This window comes from Patella vulgata, chromosome 4 (assembly GCF_932274485.2).
Source record: "Patella vulgata chromosome 4, xgPatVulg1.2, whole genome shotgun sequence".
Lineage (NCBI taxonomy): Eukaryota > Metazoa > Mollusca > Gastropoda > Patellidae > Patella > Patella vulgata.
In genome coordinates this window covers 68344532-68359793 of record NC_065882.2, presented here as the reverse complement: position 1 = coordinate 68359793, position 15262 = coordinate 68344532, and positions in this window count along the sequence as shown.

Sequence of the window (15262 nt, the reverse complement as noted above, 5' to 3'; positions counted from 1 at the left end):
ACAATAGAAAATTCCTGAAACACCCGACGGTGACAGTGCGTCAGTTTGATTTGTAATTAAAGACGTTCTGGGATAAAAAAAAAAAACAGCGGAAAGTTTTAGAAGTAGTGCGCATATTGTGAAATGATCGTGGGCGAAATGTCTTCACCGAGACAAAACAATATGTCGATAAATCAACACTGTTACTGTATTAAGAGTACTTGCTTCCTTTAGATCTTGTCATAAAGTGACGTTTGAGCATCGACAGGAAGTTGAAGTAAAAAGAACCATAGGGGGACGGACCTAAAATGCCCGAAAACATTCCCGTTTACAGACGACCGCTCCTGTCATCGGGGTTAGATCTATTTCACATGGCCACCTGCAGATTTCCCCAAAGTCACGAGATGTAAACGGGGTAAGGGAACGTGATTGTTGCCGAGGATTGTGAGTTAGGATCAGGGTAAAGCTTTGGGCTAGGTCTTGGGTTAGGGTTGGGATTAGCGCCAGGCCTGTTAACGTCTCGTGACCTTTGACCAAACTTGAAGTTTGCCTTATCAAATAGATCTAACCCCGTAATACAATTCATCCAACCACATATTCACCCTTTTAACCGGCCAAATTATTATTCTGTACATAAAAGCTTGGAACTTTTATACAGGTAAGCTCCTTTATTCGCCTCCACACAGGTAAGCCGAGTCAATTCGCTTCCACACAGGTAAGCCCTCTTAATTTGCTTCCATACGAGTAAGCCACCTAACTTTGCTTCCATATAGGCAAGCCCCTTAATTCGCGTCCACACAGGTAAGCAGCCCGTTAATTCTCTTCCACACAGAGGAGCACTCTTTATTTGCTTCCACATAGGTAAGCCTCTTTCATTTTCTTCCACACGGGTAAGCCCCCCCCCCCACCACACCGCCCCTTAACTCTTTTCCACAAATTTGCCTCCATGCAGGTAAGCCCCTTTTATTTTTTCGACACAGCTAAGCCCCTTGAATTTGCTCCCACACAGGTAAGCCCCCCACCCCCAACTTTGCTTCCACAAAGCTAAGCCCTCATACTCAAAAGTAGGTCAATCATTTTACTACTTCTATTGCCGACAAAGTATAGATAAATTAAGACAATCTTAGGCCATGTTCCATGTTAGATCGCGGAACAACAAGGCTGAGCACGGCTCGCCCAAATTATTAACGAAAACATTTCCTTTACTGCTTTCCGACACAGTAGAAACAAATTAAGACAACCTTAGACTATATTCCATGTTAGATTGCGGAACAACAAGGCTGACCATGCTCACCCCAAATTACTAAAGTTTATCTCGGTCGCAAACCGTTTTAGATCTGTTACACTCAAAGTTTCGATATTTACACCAGGTACAATATTCTGGTTAATTTCTTGGGGATAAACCATTTATCTATAGTGCATTCAGAAATGTATTTGCGAAGAGTTTATTTTCTCGTTCCACCTTGTTCGCGACATTTTAACCGATCGTGCACTTGACTTGCCGACTCCAGTGTTTCAGACCAAGGGACGCTATACAGTTTGGACACTTCCCTCTTGTGACAAGGGCCGGTAATTCAGTGAATAGCCTGACTTAGGTGGCTGACCTAAATTTCAAACAACCTATCAATCGTTTAGTCCACAGACTGTTAGGATGACCCATGTACTCACAGAAATACAGTCCACCGCTGATAGTTCGAGACTACCACTGAAGCGTGCACATTCGCCGTGCCGAGACCAACTTACTGACAGTGTGATACTATAAATAGCCATGGCACGTGCAATTCTCTACAAATCTATTAACTATTACAGCCGTAAAACATTTATTATTGACGATTTTGAATAGCAGTAAAATTAAGCTTCTTGGTTATTACAGCAGATTTAGAAATTACGTTCGTTTCATTTTTTAAATCGCTTTATCATTAACTGTACCGTTAAGAGCGGCATCTTTTGGTTTAGTACAAATAATATCTCTGAATCACTCGGGTTAGACAGGAAGATGATACTAGCAGTAGTTTCATTTAACTTTTACAAGCTTCTTAAAACGATTGTTGCGCTACCTAACGTGCTTATTTCTAAATTCAATTTCTTGTTCTAGCTTTCTGTTATGTTTCGTAAAAAAGTAGTCTTGATTATCCCGACCTGTCAATCAGACGTAGAATGGTCGATAGACTGGTTAAGCGAGACTTATTTCAAAACAAGGGCACGTAACCTATCTTTTACTCAAAAGTGTCTGGATGTTATGGACGACTCTTGGAACCAGTTTTCAGTCTATTATTTATACATGATTAATGGTCATAGCTTATTAAGTACAACATGATCGTTTATTTAGTGACTATAATTGTGTGAAACTGATTTGAGGCTTGGCATATATATACATATTGTGGCGTAATTGTCGAGATATATGGAGATATTTATTTATGGTGGGTCACCCTACCACAGAGTAGCGGGGTATGCGGTTCTAGCCCTCCCGAGAAAATTTAGAAAATTTAACTACTTTTTTCTGCTAATACTACTATTCCAGTCCGTGAGATGTTCAATAATTTTGCAATCGAACGCCCATTCTATGCCGACAAATACAAATCATCCACCCAAACTGTTGAGCTGCATTCACAAACAATAATTCATGTCATAGAGTGGCACTAGATAAAATGTTTTAATCTATGGTCAATTCAGTAAAAAATTCACGGTATTCAATTAAAAGAAAAGTCAAATTTGTGTTTTATAAGATTTCGGACACTTTATTTGGCCAACCATAAACCATACATTAAATTTTGTTCACTTTACCCGTCTGCCCGAAAAGTCAGATTGCCCGACAATAAAAATATTACTTCTTAGATGGTTGAGAACGAATATATTATTTGGACTAAGACTAGTAATTATTTCCCTTTATTTCATGATGTGGTACGAGTTATAAATAGATATTTTTCCTTTATTTTTTTCTCCCCTTTGCTTGTATGTATAGGATATTAACCTACCCGAGGTTGATATGATAGAGAACACCCGGGCTTCGTCCGCGTGTTCTCTATCATATCAATCCGAGGGAGAGAAGGTTTATATCCGACATATACAACGTCATAGTTTTAATCACCCTTAAATTAAATGGACTCTTCCATTAAAAGTCAACAATGATTGGATAATTGTTCGATAGTTTCCGCCAAATAACGAAAATTACCGAAATTAATCACGTGAATGCATTGTTTATACTATCGCCATTTTGGAGTGGATATAAGAGCAATTGAATTGAAAGCAAAAACAAAATGGATAGTAATACGTTATCAGACGAATGATCAATTCTTTTTAGCCAAAAGATTGACGGTGGAAAAATGCAAATTCTGACGAGGATCTGCTGCTAGTCAAAGGCTAAAGAAAATTTGGACCAAAAGGCAGTCTTTTCAGATAATTCTGACAGTGAACCGTGAAGATTTTCGGTATGTCCTGAGAAGGATTTGACAGACTGTGTTAAGTGGACTGTACCCAAAAATACTTTACAAAGGCACTCTTGGGCTATAAATACTTTCAAGTCTTGGGAGTGTGTGGAGAAATAATCGAAATGTGGACGAAAAGAAAGATCTTTGACATGGATAACCGATCTAAATATGCCGATAAGTACACCGTCTATTTCGGTGCTGAATGCTACAAACGGTCAATAAACAAATTTACTTGTCAAAAGAATAAAAATTTATGTCTGTGTTCTTTGTATTATTTCCTTCATCAACGTCATCAGCGGTTGATATGAACCGAATATAACCGACAGGTTGATATGAGATATAACTGCGATGCACATCAAAGAAAAAACTACCGCCAGTCGTATATTTTTTGATATTATAGTGGGATAGGCGGTGTAAAGTGTCTTTGTGCAGGACTAAATCTATTTGTTAAGGCCAGCTCAATTTTTGTCAAAGTCGCTGAGATGTAATTAAGGTTAGGGAACGTGATTGTTGGCGAGATTGTAGGTTAGGTTTAGGGTAAGCATGCGGGCTAGATCCAAGGTTAGGTTTAGGATTAGCGCTAGCCCTGTTTGCATCTCTTTACCTTTGATGAAAACTTGAACTGGCCTTATCATTTAGCACTAACCCTTTGTGCGGAGCAATAATTGCGTCAGAAGTGACAATTTGACCCCAGTCAACATCAAATCCTCCTAGCAAAAAATCTAACCCCCCCCCCCCTACAAAATTATGATCAGAAGAGTGCCAAATGTGGTCCACTATGTGCCTAAACAAATTGGACCAACGGAATGTTGTGCATAAAGATAGAGCCTGTGGTGTTACAGCCATTTGAAGTCAATGGGCAAATAATTGCTAGTCTGAGACCATTGACTTACAAGATTTGTCTCCCTTGCATGGCTATGTTATCTTATGAAGTTACATTTAAGATTTAAAAAAAACAACAACAAAAATAACCTCGAGCAGAAATTAGAAATGTCCATAATCTGACATTAGATCTAATAAGTAACTAGCTAATTAGAGATTAGTAGTTGACAAAGTTTGGCACTCTCAAAATTCAGATTAGCTAATCTTAGACTAGAATTTCTCTTCGTCAACGATTAAGTTTTAAATTTTGATTGTAATTCATACATTGAAATCACTGATTTCATATAATCATTGATTAAAGGGTTTTTGTTTACCATTGACGAAAGGGACCAGTTACAGAAAGTAGATTACAAAAACATGACATTGTGTTTGAGAACCGTCTTTCCCAACCTGCGGTTCAAAGGGATGGGATCGGTAGGGACGTAAGCAGGAAGAATAAGCGGGTCCGTGTAAAAAGACATCCAAATAAATTGGAGTATGAAATTTTTGGTATTGTAGAAAGTTTTAGTATTGGTACAGTGAATTTCAGTAGTTGTTATCCGTCACATTTCCCAGAAGCGACCTACTTGAGTTCACAAAGTAAATTAGAATATGAAATCTTTGGTATTGAAGAATTGTGTAGTATTAGAACAGTGAATTTCAGTATTGTTATTCGTTACATCCCCTACAAGCGACCTAATTGAGTTCACAATGGGGAGGTGCGGACGTGTAATTGTCTTCACTACAATAGAAAATTCTCTCTGATTAACACCCGAATTTATCAATGTTTGTCAATTTTATATAAACTTGCAATATTTCTATTCAAAGGGAACACCCCGGATTTTAACAGAGTCTCAGAAACAAAAGTGTACGTATGAAATTTAAGCAACAAAATATAGCGGAATGGTGTATTTACCTTGTCTCAAAATTTCAGTTCGAAATATTGATTCGTTTTTATGTCAACGTCAAAACCGCTTACCCGGATACCTAACCGTTTTAAGATTTCGATTAAATTTTTTCGTTGGGTGACCTGATAATCTATTGCCGTTCCTTTAAATGTCTATACAGTGCATGACGCATGCGCTGTCCTTGATAACGAAATGTACATTTCTCCTACACGTTATTTTTATAAAATAACAGTCTGGTTTTATCCAGACACCGTATAATACTGCTCGTGACACCGGTCTCCGTTTCCAGATGAAGACTGACGAGTTTAAGTTGTTTGAAAACGTATTACTTGTACTGAGTAAGTTGCTCGGCCCAAAGGTAGAAGATTTTAAGGGTTTTTAACACAAAATTAAGCAGTTTTATTCTCCAAAATGTAATCGAGATTGACCCTTTAAATAAGACTCCAGACGTAGGCCGGTCACCTGGGAGATGAAAATGTAATTATCATTTTTAATAAAGTTGTTCGCATCGACCCGCTTGGCATGTCATTATATAAACATTTAAATGTGTCTATTTAATGTTTCGATGGAATTTAATTGGCCGTTTAGATACTGTTTTTGCAATATTTAGACATACAACTGAGTGCCAATTACATAAAATTTCATGCGATATATTAAATATAATATCGTTTATTATATAAAAACATGAACAGTATGTGTGTAATTATCAAGCTTCAAAGACCTAAAATACAGTTTTTGAGTTCGCTCCGCTTTAAACTTGGCTGTTCTTCATTTCTGTCATTTCTTTTTTTTTGGGAAATATTGTGTGAACATATGAAACTGCAACAAAGAATGTAACAAACTATTTTAAAGTAACGAATGTCATTTCTTTCATCTCTTTGTTGGAAATATTTTGTGAACATATGAAACTGAAACAAATAATGTAACAAACTCTATTAATGCAACGAATGTCATATCTAGTCGACTTAACCTTGTGTTTTTTTCTTTACATAAGCGCTTGAAAGTGTCACCAAATATGCTGTCCTCGAAACGTTCGACGAGACTTTTGAAATAACATGTGTCTACCCTTGTGAACAGGCGCGTAGCCAGAAATGAGGGATGATGTGGGGTGGGCGTCAGTCACAAACATAATTATATATAATTATAGACATACAGTGTAAGTTAAGTATGCGAAGAGTTTGTGTGAATTATGGAGAAAGGGGAATGTATGGTGTTAAAAATAAATGAGGGGAGCTTAGTGGGTAAGACACTGGCTCGCTAAACAGGAACTCTCGTGTTCGCTCGCGTTATTGGCCACGAAGGTTCATCTGGATTTTCCTGCCTGTTGATTGGTTACCCTTTGTCAGTTGTGTAGAACGGGAGGTGCGACAAACCGGGGACCTAAAAGACCCCTTTACAGTCGGAATTCGAAATAAGAGCAGTACGTAGGACTGTTACCCTTGATAAAATACAAGTCGACGTTCCAGAATATGACATTTTATGATATTCTTGAACAATGATTAACTCAATGATTAGGCTAATCAAAGTTTATAAAAATCTTAGTTTAAAATTTAGTCAGCTTTCCAGAATATGACTGGTCAGAAAATCGGAGATTATATCTATGATTAGCACTAATCTACTTTCGAAAATAGGGCCTTAAAGATACATTAAACTATAACAAATACTTATTAGGCTAGCGGCCAAGGCCCAAAAAGGGGCTTAAATGGCGAGATACCCCTACCCGAGGTAGAACAAAACACTTTGGATATTTTTTGATAGAGTCACGTCACCAGAACTCAAAACTGGCTCTTGGACAAATTTTCAACATGGCCCAATATATTTTTTTGGCACTTTTACCAATGGTCGAGGTTTCTTTAACGATAATAGATTTGATGGGGGTAGGGGTAGATTTTTGGTTCTTGTTCTTTGATGCTGAACAAACTTGAAAATCATTTACTATCATCTGAAAGAGTAATGGGTGACAAGGTCATATTTTTGGTCAAAACTTTTAAATTTGCATATATGACGTAATTGTGATGTAATAGTGACGTCATTGTTATCATATTGTCATGGGAGTGCCAATTAAAGGGTAATTTGTTAATTGAACTTCGGAATCCTTATCTTAAAAACACAGATTTTGATTTTGAATAATCCATGGCAATGGATTAATATAGTTATTATATTTAGACAGTAATAACATATGGTTTATTCCATATAAATCATAGTGTTTTGGGGTTTTTTTTTTACAAAATTCCAAATGTTCTAAATGCTACAATGATATTCAAGTGAATAAATTTAACCAACAGATTGGTTTTAAATATCTTTATTTGATATATTGCCATTGCAACATCCGGCATAATATTTACAGTGTCTGCATATGGAAAACCGTTAAATAAATCGTCGATGAAGAGCGAGGCCTGACGCATTAAGGACTTGGTTTTCTCGGAGGACGGGGTCGGTCGTGGGAAAGGGTTCGTCCCCGTAGGCGTATCTTCCGGTGTGTAGCGAGTCTCGGCGGTAGTCAGACGAAGAGCACCTGTCTTCGGACTGGCTGCTCTGATCGGCGCCAGGGCGCACGACCCGTTATCCCCCCCCTTGGTGTCGTCGCAGCTGACTTGACTGCCCTTCGTAGGCTTAGGTCTTCGACGGTGGAGTTGCAGGAATTGGGTAACAGTTTAGAGGGTTGGCGGCTCTGGTCTCCACTTGTCTTGAAACACGGACCAAGCAGTCAAACTTGAGCATGAATCATAGGGCAAAAACACGTCCTTCTCACAGATTCCTTTTCAAATAAAACAGGGACTACTATCACCATTTCTTCGCTACCCATGATCAATTGGACAAGGGATATTAGGTTTCGCCTCATGATGTTGCACCACGTATGTCTGGTGTGTAAGTGTAAAGCGTCGTCTGTTAGAGGAAGAGTGGCTGCCAATGTGTCCGTTGACCTATAGCAATAACGCAACGCAATTCGTCAGGGGTACAAGAGGCGCGTGTTTTGTTCCTGGTTAAATTTATTACAGAAAACATTATATTATAAGTTAATTCAAGGCTCTCTCCGTAAGTGGGGTTAAGCTATTGTCGTATTTTTGTAAAATCTTTTCGTTTTCCAAGAACGAGATAACGCATGTACTGTAGGTAAACATAGGCTGACTATTTCTCCAAGGCTTGTTGAAATTTCATGACCAGTTTATTTTTCTTCGTCGCCAGGTATCAATGTTGATATAGTTGGTGGTACAGTAGTAAGCCGAGAATGGTTATCCACAGTGTCAATTGTATGCAGCAAAATCCTTGTGTACGCTTCCCCGTAGTTCCTGAAACAATGGGCGTTTCTGGGCGTTCAAGTGGTTTTAATATCTCTCCAAATCAAGATACATACTAATTCGCTCTGGTTTTGCTCGAACAAACATCTTGGTATATACTTTTGCCAGATCATTCTGTTGATAAAGAAGGGCAGCCATGGAATGTGTAGTATTTTATACCATTAAGAGTCTCTTCAATTTGATCAAAGGGTCAGTGGCCGAATCTCTCATAGCAGCTCCTTCAGAAGTAACGGATCTTCTTTATTTAATTGTTCGCATAATAGTGGCGATAGGAAGTGTTTGACTTCGGTGTATGTCCAAGAGCATGCAAAGTCACGGTACATTTGGAGATAGTATGCGACTGGAAGATATTTGCTGGTATCCAAAATTTCAGTACGACTTAACACCTTCTTGTTGGATATTATGTTGGTTAACAAGCATAAAAGTTTCCTAGACCAAGTGGAACGAAATCTTTGCATAATGTTAGTGTAACACTATTAGTGATAACGGAATATCAGTTTTGTAAATATAAAATTTATTTACACCAGGAACAAGAATATAAAACAGGGACATAGATAAAACAGGAACATAACTCAAACAGGAACTAAACTACATCAGGAATATAACAATAACATTAACATGGTACATTAAGACAACCATTCCACCCTTCAACCACGGCCGATCTTCGTTCTCCTCTGCTTTTCTCCGCTCGTCTCAGGGTCTTATATATACCTTCGTATTACATTCTATTTAATCAAAAGCATTATCACTACATCTGGAAATTATTAAGTCCGTAATTAAATACGTAAAAAATATGTACGTATATATGTAGTGGACAGCACAGTTTATATCTTAGATCAATAACTAAGGGTTCGCAGATATCGAGTTCAAATTGGTTCGATGTATCTAAATAAATATTTTACATGTATAAATTATGGTCTTTATATGATACAAGTTATTGAGCACTTTGTCATATTCAATAACAGATACTGTAAAACTATTAGTAGTGGTAACAGAATATCAGTTCTGTAAAAATAAAATTTATTTGCATCAGGAACATAAATATAAAACAGCTACATAAATTAAACAGGAGCATAGATTAAACAGGAACTAAACTACACCAGGAAACAATAACATTAACACGATAAGTATAGAATTAATAAAAACATGTTTATTTTTATCGCTTTCTCTTATCTCATGACAGTCAATTCCTTTTAAGAATATTTCTTTTCGAACAGATATCAACTCACAGTCTCGTATAACAATACTTCGTCTTCAGTTGAAAATCGACTGTGTGTAATCACTCTCTACTTCAGACCAGTATGGATAACTCATGTTTTGCGTCACTTACTTATTCTTCAAATCGTTGCTACGATCAACCATATCAAAGATCTCTGTGTTAAAATTATAGTTGGAATGTGTAAAATGATTTTTAAGGATCACCAGTTACTAATTCAACGATTTTTCGAAGAATGGCAACATACAGATATAATGAATTTCTAATAGGGTTGTCAGTCCAAAAATGGTTAAATGCTATTCCTGGTATTGACAAACATACGATGAAGCGAAATTCCATGCAAATGTTACACTTTACTTCTTTTGCTCGACATAATCTGCGCGTAATACAGGTTTATATTTCTTCGAAGTTGTAATTTACAATAGGCTGATTGTTGTCAGGTGACGTCCGCCGCCATCTTAAGCTGTTCGCGAAATCTAATTGATGGTTCTGTTTATACTCCGACTGAATACAAGCCAGGAGAAAAGCTATAGCGTTGTTAATTATTTTGATTTTGTTTTCAAAATTAAATGTTATATTACAAATTATAATACACATTAGCGTGGATTAGGCCATGGGAAAATTGATATTTTCAGAAATCGCCCACCGTTATTTTTTTTTAAAAAAAATAACCTTGTAATTATCACATGTACTAACTTTAATCAGTAGAGCATATTACATAATGAATTTAACTCTGTGTTTCAATCACAGAAGAAATATATACAACACAAGGCCTACGGCCCCGCTGTGCTTGTGCAACCATAATATAACAAATAGTAGCGTACTATGGACCAGAAACTGAGTATGACGTCATCTTTGAATTGTGACGTCATGTCTGAATGTGAAATCCGTCAATTGAGGCGCAATTGTCCAAGGAACCATCATGCCTAATTTTATGTCCATCGTACATGAATTGCCGGAGCCTTAGGCCTTTTTCGAAATGCGCCACCAACAAGAACATGATCAGTAGCACCAAGGGGCCAATTACAGGCCCTAAAATGATGTTGTGTGTGCTATTTACGAATTTTTTTTATTTAAATCACACAGTGTGCTGGAGAAAAACACAAACTATAGCTTATCTGAAGCTTCTTAATCATTAAATAGTTGGATTTTACGCATATAGTCGATATCTATGGTTTTTACGGTTGCTATGGAAACCAGAAGAAATAACTATTATAGCCCGTTGTGAAAATCGCCCAAGAACCGATTTCATAATGTCGATAAAACTACCTTTCCAACTATACCAAATAACCCTCGTTCTACCATAGGTAGGGGTATCGGAAAAAAATATGGGCTTAAACCGCTAGCCTATATGGAAAAACAGCTACTTATTTATTTGTGTGACGTTTCGAAGAGTATTCTCTCAACGCCAAAATAAATAAGTAGCTGTTTTTCCATAAGTATATATGTGTTATAGTATATTGCTCTATCCAGTTACTAAATGCCTCTCAAAGATTAAAGATACATTAGTTAAGACTTTACTAAAGAGTTGGCCATTTTTGTTATAATAATTCAAAAATAGATGATAAAAAACAAAACAAAATATTGAAAATTTCAGTCAAATTATTTTATTCTGAACTTAGTTGTCACTGTTTTGACTAGAAAGAGGCATCAACTGTGTCCGCACCGTCTTCGAGAATTGCCGATCGTTTGATTGCCAGACGATAACCATATATTCTCTATATTATTAAGTAACATTCTCAATGCCTATGGTGCCCTCGCTTGGCAGGCCTTTCATTGGCAGTCTCCAGTTGTGACGTCGGTGACTAACGGTAAACGTTAGCTTGATCGGCCATTTGTTGATTTTATTTTAAATCGACGACTGTTTAAATCCAAGCTGTATCCAAGTCATCCGAGGGTCTACAGAGTTGATTTTGAGCTTGTCATGTAAATAAAGGTCTAATTAACAATTTCCTAGAACATCTGAAGCCTAAATAAAGACTTGCAATAGGCTGATTTAGCTCTTGCATAATGTATTTTTAATGATTAACCCATGCAGGATGAACGAGCTACATACAAAAAGTTAATCGGTTATATCTCCAATCTTAAATATGCATTATGTAATAGCTAAATCTGTCTATTCCAGGGCTTTTTGTGGCCTCAAATGTTATAAAAATGATCAATTAGACCTTTATTCACATGACAAACCCATAAGGAACTCGCGGGACAATGGATGGGGGGTGGATGGGGGGTGGGTGGGCGGGGTTTCTAATGGCCAGAAACACGATCGGCATTTAATAATTTAATTTAAAACAAACTTGGATAATTGATGCTAACCTTTGGTGTTGAAAAAATCGAATGGTGACAAAGTTTCAAATATTGCTTTTAAAAATATTACTGGATTAAATGTTGCATGTTCCATTGCGTATACATCTGAAAATTGTCAGTATCTAATCTTGGAATCTATTACATTTAACAGTATACAGGTCACAATTCTATGGAATACAATTACTGCTTTTTACTGAGCGACGTTTCGACTAGGCTTCTCTAGTCATTATCAAGCTATGATAAAAAATGAAAATATGACAGGACAATATATACATGTACACCACAATGCTAAGTTAATGATGACAAACCAGGGATGTAACTTAATTACGTGTACCTAATGGTAATCTGATTTAATTGTACGCTAATAAGTAATAATACCAATTAACCTAAAAAATTGACTAATTGATTAATGGATTGTTGTGGAGTATACACAATGATTAGTGGGTTTTAATAATACAAACGTTGCAAGAAAATGAAAATTGATGAAATGTTATCAACGACCCCTTTCACTGAAATAAATACAAATGGTAAAAGGATGGATTGTTGTGGAGTATTTACAACGATTTGATGAGGTTTTGATAATGACAACATCCCACGAAGATGAGATTTGATTTGTGTTATGACCAAAATAATTGATATGTGGATGTTGATGCGAGTGATTACACTGATATACGAAAAACCCTTAGAACAATGACTGCACAAATGATGAATAGTCCCCTGAAGGCTGACAATTTAAAATATTGAGTGGTACTTCACTGGATGTTATGGTGATGTGGAAAAGCAGGGTTAGAAATATTGAGTGCATTAAATTACAATAACCGCAGGCCTGAAAAGCAGAAATGCCTGAAAAGCAAAAATAGTTGGGAATTATTAGTTGTCATTTTTGCATATTATGATGGTTATTACAAACTTAAAGTTATTACTGGAATATTGATAAGTATTAAATATGATAAGAAAGAAAAAAGAAGAATTATGCTTAGCCTTGATTATGTGATAAGAATATCATACGCCCTGGGAAGGAACAATCCTTGATCTCTGTTCATCGTTGGTTTGTGTCGTCGTATATGAATGGCTTCATGTAATCGGCGCGCTCTCTTGTTGCTTATATTCTTGCATAGTGGTTTTACGTTGGACCATTGGACTCTGTGGCGAGGGTTGGAGTTCAAATGTTCAGCTACAGCTGAGTTGTTGGTTGCTGCTTTCGACTTGTGGTCATCTATCCTTTTATTTAATGGTCGCTTTGTCTCCCCGATGTATGCAATCCCACAATTGCATACTATTTGATAAACACATCCCTTTGGTTGTGGTGGTTGTGTAGGATTTTGTTTACCATTGGCTCTTAATATATCTTTAGTGCTGTAGCTTTTTGTGAAAGTTACATCTATTTCTGGTTGTTGCATTAGTAGCCGTTTGATTTGGTAGGAGACTTTGCCGTTGAAAGGAAGGAAGATTCTGACTGGGGCAGTCGGGGTTTTTGGTTTAGCTGCACTCGCCGACAGGGTCTTGTTGATGGCGTTTGTCACAAACTTCCCTGGATAGCCGTTGAAATTTGTGAAGACATGTTTGAGATGATCAATTTCCTTGGAGAGGCTCTCAGGATCACATATCTTTTTCGCACGGTTCACCAGAGTTGAAATTGTGGCCGATTTGACGCTATTCGGGTGATTAGATTTGAAGTGAATGTATTGGTCGGTGTGAGTTGGTTTCCTATACACACTGGTGCGGATCGAGTTGTTGGTTTTAGATACACAAACATCGAGGAAAGGTAGTTGGTTATCATTTTCGGTTTCCATTGTGAATTTTATACGTGGGTGTTGCCTGTTGAGGTGTTGTAACAGTGTTTCTGGATCATCTTGTTGATTGATAATAACAAAGGTATCATCCACTTGCCTAAAGAAGCATGTTGGGGTTACGGTGGATGTTTGAAGCGCCTTCTCTTCTAAATCAGTTAAAAATATTTCTGAAATTAAAGGGGAGAGGGGGCTTCCCATGGGTAATCCATTGGTCTGTTCGTAAAAATCGTCACCCCAGGAGAAATATGTTGAATTGATGCATTGTTTCAACAAGAGTATGATGTTGTCTGTTGATAGGGAAGTCTCTAGTGGGTTTTCTAAACTTTCTATGCGCTTGCGTAGAATCTTCAGGGCCTCTTCCCTTGGTACATTTGTAAACAAATCTACAACATCATATGAGACCATCCTCCCGGGGTTTTGAATATTCTGCAGTTTCTCACAGAATTCACCTGAATCTTTGATGAAGGACGATGCAGTTGTGCCAAGTGAGGAAAGTAGTTTTGATAAATATTGGGCTGTGTTGTAGAAGACTGAATCTCGAGAACACACCAGCAGACGGGCTTTCATGGGGTTTTTATGGATTTTTATAGTAGCCCTGGCATAAGGTGGTCGAGGGTGGTTTGGTCTGAGCTTGTAATAGAGAGCTTCAGAGATCTGTTTGTCTTCTTTTAGTTTTTTAAGCAAGTTTTCATGGCTGTCCTTGTGCGCGTTTGTTGGGTCTTTGCGGATTCTTCTATATGTTGCTGGATCTTGGAGTAAACCGTTGACCGTTGTGAGGTACTCGTGAGTATTCATGATGACTGTTGCTTTTCCCTTGTCGGCGGAAACAATTGTGATAGATCTGTCGTCTTTTAGGTCATTGAGGGCTTTCCTTTCTTGGCGGGACACATTGGTCGTCTGCTGCTTGGTAGATGCCTTTGCTAGTATTAAGAGCCAATGGTAAACAAAATCCTACACAACCACCACAACCAAAGGGATGTGTTTATCAAATAGTATGCAATTGTGGGATTGCATACATCGGGGAGACAAAGCGACCATTAAATAAAAGGATAGATGACCACAAGTCGAAAGCAGCAACCAACAACTCAGCTGTAGCTGAACATTTGAACTCCAACCCTCGCCACAGAGTCCAATGGTCCAACGTAAAACCACTATGCAAGAATATAAGCAACAAGAGAGCGCGCCGATTACATGAAGCCATTCATATACGACGACACAAACCAACGATGAACAGAGATCAAGGATTGTTCCTTCCCAGGGCGTATGATATTCTTATCACATAATCAAGGCTAAGCATAATTCTTCTTTTTTCTTTCTTATCATATTTAATACTTATCAATATTCCAGTAATAACTTTAAGTTTGTAATAACCATCATAATATGCAAAAATGACAACTAATAATTCCCAACTATTTTTGCTTTTCAGGCATTTCTGCTTTTCAGGCCTGCGGTTATTGTAATTTAATGCACT